Source organism: Cornus florida, unplaced genomic scaffold (assembly GCF_030987335.1).
Source record: "Cornus florida cultivar Cherokee Brave unplaced genomic scaffold, ASM3098733v1 CherokeeBrave_3.0.0_Hap2_Chr09, whole genome shotgun sequence".
NCBI lineage: Eukaryota > Viridiplantae > Streptophyta > Magnoliopsida > Cornales > Cornaceae > Cornus > Cornus florida.
The window spans coordinates 35,595,278-35,602,563 of NW_026775579.1; the positions used below are offsets into that span (position 1 = coordinate 35,595,278).

At 33.2% G+C, this 7,286-nt stretch overlaps 1 long non-coding RNA gene across 2 annotated transcripts; it reads left to right on the top strand.

The window, feature by feature from the left end:
* The first annotated feature begins 1,594 nt into the window (after positions 1 to 1,594).
* LOC132273670 (uncharacterized) lies at positions 1,595 to 4,839 on the top strand. 2 transcript variants are annotated; one of them, XR_009470216.1, is made up of 4 exons: positions 1,602 to 1,912; positions 2,678 to 2,749; positions 3,816 to 4,137; positions 4,226 to 4,839. It is a non-coding gene; the product is annotated as an uncharacterized LOC132273670 (long non-coding RNA). The 2 variants fall into 2 exon arrangements; XR_009470215.1 differs by having other exon boundaries at positions 1,595 to 1,912; positions 3,816 to 4,839.
* Positions 4,840 to 7,286: the final 2,447 nt, after the last annotated feature.

The following is a 7,286-nucleotide window of genomic DNA, read 5'->3' on the forward strand; positions in this document are numbered from 1 at the left end:
ATAATTTATTCAATAGAAGTAACCTTTTGAAAAAGAAATGATTCCTATATTCAATAATTCCTATTTTGAAAAAAAAAAATTGGTATTTTTTTATGGCCAGTAAAAAGAAATAATTTATTCAATAGAAGTAACCTTTTTATTTTTTGGATCTTATCAAAAATGATAATTTATTCAATACAAATAATTTTTTTTGAATCATCTTTTTTCATATATATATATATATATATATGTTTTTTTGAATCTTGACAAAAGATATAATTTCTTCAATAAATAAAAAATTTTGGGGTTTCATTTCTTCCATTTTTTTTTTAATGTTTACTTTTTTCTTCTTTTTTTTGTCCGGTCAAAAGAGGCAATTTATTCAACATATATATATATTTATATTTTGGTCCCGTAAAAAAAATTAATTGATTTTTTTGTTTTATCAAAAGAAACCTAAAATATTAAATATTAGATATAAGGAGAGGAAAATTGAAACGGTTATTGTGTCATTTAAAAAGTAATAATTATTTAATTATAAAGTTAAGGTTATAATTGACATTTCATTTAAGATTGTAGTGTAAGTGTAGAAAAACAGGCTGCAAATATGGCCTATGTTATAGTTTTATATTATGTATATACTATTAGTATTTATATACTTTACTAAGCAAAATATTTCACGAGCATTGCTGAAGCAGAAATGGTAATACTTGTCTCTTTCCTCTAAATGGTCCAGAGTTCAAATCTCTTTCAACCCAATAGTTTCTTATATTTTATCAAGTTCTTTCAGCAGGTTGAACGGGCTTTAGCATTTCGGGCGGGTTCGGGCTTGATAACATATCTACCCAGCTCGGCCCGAATTGAATTGATAGCAATAATATATATATATATATATATATATATATTATTTGAACCAAAATAATATAATTAAAAATTAAACAAAACTAAATTTTTAGAATATTTTTCATATAATTTTGTGAATTTTTGAAATGTTAAAGACTCGCCGAAAGAGAAATGTTGAAGATTGAAAAAGTGATGGAAATTAACAATGCATTTGTTTGTGGTAAAGTCAAAAGTGTGAAAGAATATCTTGTATTTTTGTGAAATGTGGAAAAAAATATAATATTTTCTGAAAAAGTGATGGAAATTAACAATGCATTTGTTTGTGGTAAAGTCAAAAATGTGAAAGAATATCTTGTATTTTTGTGAAATGTGGAAAAAAATATAATATTTTGAGAAAGTGGGAAAAAATATTATATTTTTTGAAAAGATTATATATATATATATATATATATTTTTTGTGTAATGTCCGGAATGTTCATTTGATTATATATGTATATAGTATATATATGTGCAATGTCAAATTTTAGTGGGGATAATTATACAAATATAAAAAATTTTTCATATAAAATTAAAAAAAATTTAAACAATTAAAAACTAAGTGGAGGCAGCCGCCTCGACTTGTCCTTTTGTTGCTACACCACTGCTGATATAGGTGTAATAATAACAAAAGGTATAAGTGTAATTGTACCAGCTCTCTTTAAAGAACGCCGGTAATAGCCCTTCCGTTCCCTCCACTTTTTCCCATATTTGGGGCCTAAACTACGTCGTTTTTTTTGGGGCCATTAACACCACTGTATTCTACTTTCCCAATTCATTTTGCGATAGCCCTAACCTCGATCTCCTTCAGCCGCTCTCTCTCCTTCCATCACTGCTCTCTTTCCCTCCATCACCGGTCATCACAGCTCTCTCTCCTTCCATCAGTTTGCGTTCCAAAACCAGAATTTTAATCAGAAACCAACGCTCTAAAACTGGTGGCTTGGTTTAGAGAGACAAAGTCATTGCTACTGCACACACAGAGAGAGAAAGAGTCGTCGTTGGGGGTTTCCAAAACCTCGTCTACACTAACAGACCGGACCATAATTTTTTTTAGGTTAGTGACTGTTCGCCTTCTGATTTTGATTACCTGTGTAGATCACTGTGCCTAAGATTGTTGTTATTCTGGTGATAATATTGAGTAAATTTAGGGTTTTATGTGGATTTGTTATTTGAAGTGTTTTAGTTTTCGGATTGCATTTGTGGATTTTGATGTGGTTGATGTTGATTCGTTGTTTCAGTTTGTAGTTAGGAGTATCTGTTTTCTTACGTTTATAGTTTATGCTGGTTTCTTTAATATGGTATAAACTATTTTTTTTTTTTACAAAATATTTGATATCCAAAAAAATGCACTACCCTGTAGAATTTAATATTATTTTCCCAGATTTTTTTCAGAAATTATTTTTCTCCTGGTGCTTTTTTATTTTTATTTTTTATCTTCAATTGCATAAATGAAGATCATGGCGTTTAGGAATCAAAATCCTCTCTGGCCACTTTTCCCGGTGCCTGTGGTTGGTGAATTTCACCTCAATCAATGGTGAATTTTGCTATTATAATGGTGTAATTTCACCCGTAAGCATATAGTAGTCAAATTCAGACAAGTGAAATTGGTGAAATTCACCCACCACAGGGAACTTGTGGGAAAACAGAAAACATGACTGGAGAGGATTTTGATCCGGCGTCAAGTCCCTCAAGTTTTCCCTTATGCTCATAATGATGTTTTTTTTTTTTTTTTTTTTCGATTCCACCATGTTGATTTTTAAAAAGTATATATTAAAGTGTGCTTGTTCTTGATTTTAGTTACTATGTTTTTTTTGGTCAGAAAAGAGAAACAGTTGGAGATTTGGCATTGCTGTTGTGGAATTCATTTAATACCATTTATATACTCTTAAAGGTATGCTCTTGCATGTGCCTTGACTTTTCTAGAATGATTCTTCACAATTATATAATTTTTTAAATTAAATTTGGTTAATCCTTTTTAATGTGAGACCTTCTTATTGTTGAGATTCAACTTTTAGCCTATAATAATAAATCATTAGATAATTAGAGTTTAGAATGACCGGAACAGACATTTTTCGTTTTCACAATTTTGATTTTTCCGACTTTTTTGTCCCGGTGAAAGGTAAGAGTATCTGATTTAAAGACTGTACAAACAAGGCAAAAGCCAATACAGCAGCATAAGCTAAAACAAGGCTGAACCAACAAGGGGCACAGCCAGAATGTCAGGCCTTACAAAGCAATGGCTATTAGGATCTTACATTAGGGAATTCATAATATCTATGATATTACTGATTGATATCACTTGTGAGTGAAATTTTTGAGAGATGCAAATTCATTTTCTTTTTCTTTTTCATTTTTTAATCTCTTCTATATTTTTTGGTTTAATTACATTTCAACCACTGGTAGAAATTCTTGCCAGGTCAAATGTACAACCACAATATTGAGGAAGACCTACTAGCCTTATTCTTTATTAAAACCATTTTTATATTTCTATTTTATCAAAATGGATTACTTGAATCATGTGACATTTCTTGGAGAATTAGTGGACAAACTTAGCAAAACATGGAGTGATTATGTTTTCTAATTATTTATTAAGTGTAAGAGAACAATGAATCTTTGATTTTGGTGCACAAGGTCGTGCCTTGGGAAATGCAAGTTAAGTTACTCTTAAAAATATATTTATTGTAATAAAATATAATATATAAATCCCGTTTTATTAGAGGAAGGTCATTTCATGTTATTGCAATTTTCTTACTACATGTTTGTTTTTGAAATTGGCTCTCACTTTTACATCTTATTTTGCATCTGCAATCTCATATCACTTGAAAATCCCCCTCTGCCATTTCTATTATGACATTTGCTTTCAATCTTCCATCTCAAATTGTATTGGTTCTCTCTTACATCTCAAATTGTATTGGTTTACTTTTCTTTTCGAATTGGTTCTCTCTTACATCTCTCAGTTTTGTGAGACACGTGCACACATCTTCCAACTCTTGCATTCACTTAGCACTCAGAACCACCGAAGCAAAGCCTTAAGCAATTTTTTGGCATTATTAATCAGTTCAGCTTTATTAGGGCCTAGTAAAGCTGAATTGATTAATAATGCCAAAAAATCTGATGAGGAGGCACGTGCTGTACGTGTAGAGTTGCAGGACACCATTTCAAAAATGCAAGCTGACATTGACGACTAGTTGGAAAATTTACGAGCCAACCAAATTGGAAAATTTACAAAAACAGGTGGCTATGCTAATGCAGATTCAACAACAAAATTGTAGTGGACAGGTATATTTATTATTAGTTTTACTCTTTACTGAATATATGTTTACTTATATCAAGATTTTATGTATAATTTTGTTTTGTTATTTTGAAGGGTTCTGATTCTTTAAATGCTCCTAGAGTATCCCCAAATTAATTTTCTAGTCATGCCAATTTAGTTAAGGTTATGAACTTTAATTTCTCTTATATGTTAAATTATCATTTATTATAATGTGCGCTTAATGAATCTATAAAAAATGTAGGGTAATACAAATCAAATGGGCAAGAAGAGTTGTTGAAGTTGAAGCTGAAGATGGGGTCGTGGCTGTGCTTTCTGAATTTCCTTCGCCTTGGATGGTTTCTTTTTGAAAAACTTCTGCTACATTTGTCAAAAATTCTTAATTCTTTTTGTGCGACATTTAGTAGCTTTATCTAGACAATTTGGATGGTATTTTCATAGTGGCAGGTTAGGTTGTGGTTGTAGTAGTAGACATTTTGGCTTTTTGGATGACATGTTTTGGGTTTTGGTTGACATTTACCAGCTTTATCTATTAGTAGACAATTTGGATGGTTTTTTTCATATTGGCAGCAGGTAAACTTGTGGTTGTATTATGTAAAACAATTTGGATGATATTTTTCATATTGGCAGCAGGTTTAACTTGTGGTTGTATTATGTAAAAACAATTTGGATGGTATTTTTATATTGCAAACTAGTGTTATATTGGATGACATTTAGCAGCTTTAACTTGGTAAAGATATTTTTACAAAAACAACAATAAAGGGGAAATAAATAAATAAATAACATAAAACGACCCTTTACCAGCTTCTTAAAGAAGTGTTGGTTAAGATCCTCTGTCAACGCTTCTTAAGGAGCGCTGGTAAAGGGTCATTACCAGCGCTTTTCTACGAAGTGCTGGTAAAGGGTCATTACCAGTGCTTTTTTAGGAAGCGCCGATAAAGGCCTACCAACGTTGGACTCACCAACGGTCTTCTATGAGTGCTGATAAAATGTTGGTAATTGAATTACCAATGGATTTTTTTTTTTTTTTTTTAGTGTTTTTGAGCGCTGGTGAAGAGTATAACTATTGTAGTGATCTGTTCCATCATCAACATGAGGGACTTTTCCCAAGATGCACTTCATATGCCTCTCTTCTCATTTTCTCTAAAAGAAAGAGCAAAGTATTGGTTGAACTTTCTTGTTGCAAATTCTATTACTTCGTGGGTCTAATTGCAACAAGAATTTTTAAAAAAGTACTATCCTGTGAGTAAGACCAATCAAATGCGTCTATCCATTCTTAGCTTTCCTAAATTATTGGAGAACAATTTTATGAGACATAGGAAAGACTTAAAGATTTTCTAAGGAAGTGTACGCACCACCAAATTCCAAAGTGGCAATTAGTGCAAGCCTTTTATGATGGTTTAACAGAACCACATAGACAATTAATTGATTCTTCGTGTGGGAGCATGTTCATGTCTAAAAATCCTGATGATGCTTGGACTCTACTTGAGAATATAAGCGAAAATTCTATGCAACATAGTTCTCGTAGAGCTTTTACTTCAAATGTTGTGAAACCCTCAAATCCGTGCCAACCACAGACTCTTAGGAAAGAAGCCTCTCAAGTGGATACCATAGCCCACAAAGTTTTTTAGCTTGTGGCACCACATCTCTCATCTTCTCAGAATTCTTCATCCAGTGCTGTGTGTGCACATTACACAAGCACTTTTCATAATGTAGAAGATTGCCCCACACCAGAGCAATTTTCTGGAGGCATGCTAGAACAAGCCAATGCCATGTTCTCTCGCCCTGGAAATAATCCTTATTCCAATACCTACAATCCGGGTTTGAGAGATCATCCAAATTTCTCGTGGAGGCAACAAGCCTCACAAAATTCATCATTTCAGGGTTATGGGCAATCAACTCAATCTAATTCTCAGTCTATGAACCAGCCATTCCAAGCTTCTTCAAGCTACCGTCCTCCTTTCTATAATGTGAGCTCTTCTAATCAAAATCCTACTGCTCCTTCCCCGTCTCAATTGGATGAGATATTAAATTCCAATAAGTAGATAATGGCTGCCATTAGTGGTATGCAATCAACTGTGCAATTGGTTAATACTCATTCCCAATCAATAGCCAACATTGAAACCCAACAGGGACAATTGGCTATTTCTGTGAACCTGTTTCATAAGAGGGACACGGGAAAACTTCTAGTCCAATCTATGGTGAACCCGAAAGGGCAATATATGATTAATGAAATCACTCCTCCGAATGGTTCAAATCTTGAGTAAATTCAAGCAATCACCACACTTCGGAGTGGAAGAATTGTGGACAATAAGGTTGATGAAAAAACTAAAACTCTTGCTCCCAAGAATTCAAGTTTTTCACCCAAAAATCTGAAAGTGAGTCAAGAAATTCCAAATTCGCTAATTCCAAATGTTGAGACATCTTATGAGCCCAAGGCTCCTTTTCCTCAACGCCTCAAAGAGTTTACACACTTTGGAAAAAGGGCGATAAAATTCAAGAAATGTTTGAGGTCTTTAAGTAAGTAAAGATCAACATTCCTCTCCTTGATGCCATGAAGCAAATTTCACTTTATACTAAATTTCTCAAAGATTTGTGTACTCAAAAACGCATTTCTAGGAGTAATAGTCCCAAGAAGGTGAGGTTAACTGAGCAAGTAAGTGTTATCATTCAGCATAATACACCTCCGAAGTTTAGGGATCCGAGTGCCCTGACAATCTCGTGTTTCATTGGAGACAAGCCCTCCTTGACTTAAGATCAAGTGTAAACCTGATCCCTTCCTCAGTATGTTTGCAACTTGGCTTAGGAGAACTCAAACCAACCACGGTTGTCTTGCAACTTGCAGATATATCTGTCAAATAACCTCGTTGTATCATAGAGGACGTACTTATTCAGGTGGACAAGTTCTACTTTCCAGTAGACTTCTTGGTTTTAGATACTGAACTAGTTCACGATCCTAAAAGACACATTCCTGTGATCCTTGGTCAGCCCTTCTTAGCCACGGCTAATGCTTTAATTAATTGTCGAACCGGGGTGATGGATATTTCTTTTGGAAATACGAAAGTGAAACTTAACATCTTTAGTGCTTCTCATCATCCTCCGGAAGAATATGAGTGTTTTTCTCTTGACATCATAGATGAAATGGTCGAAGAACCTC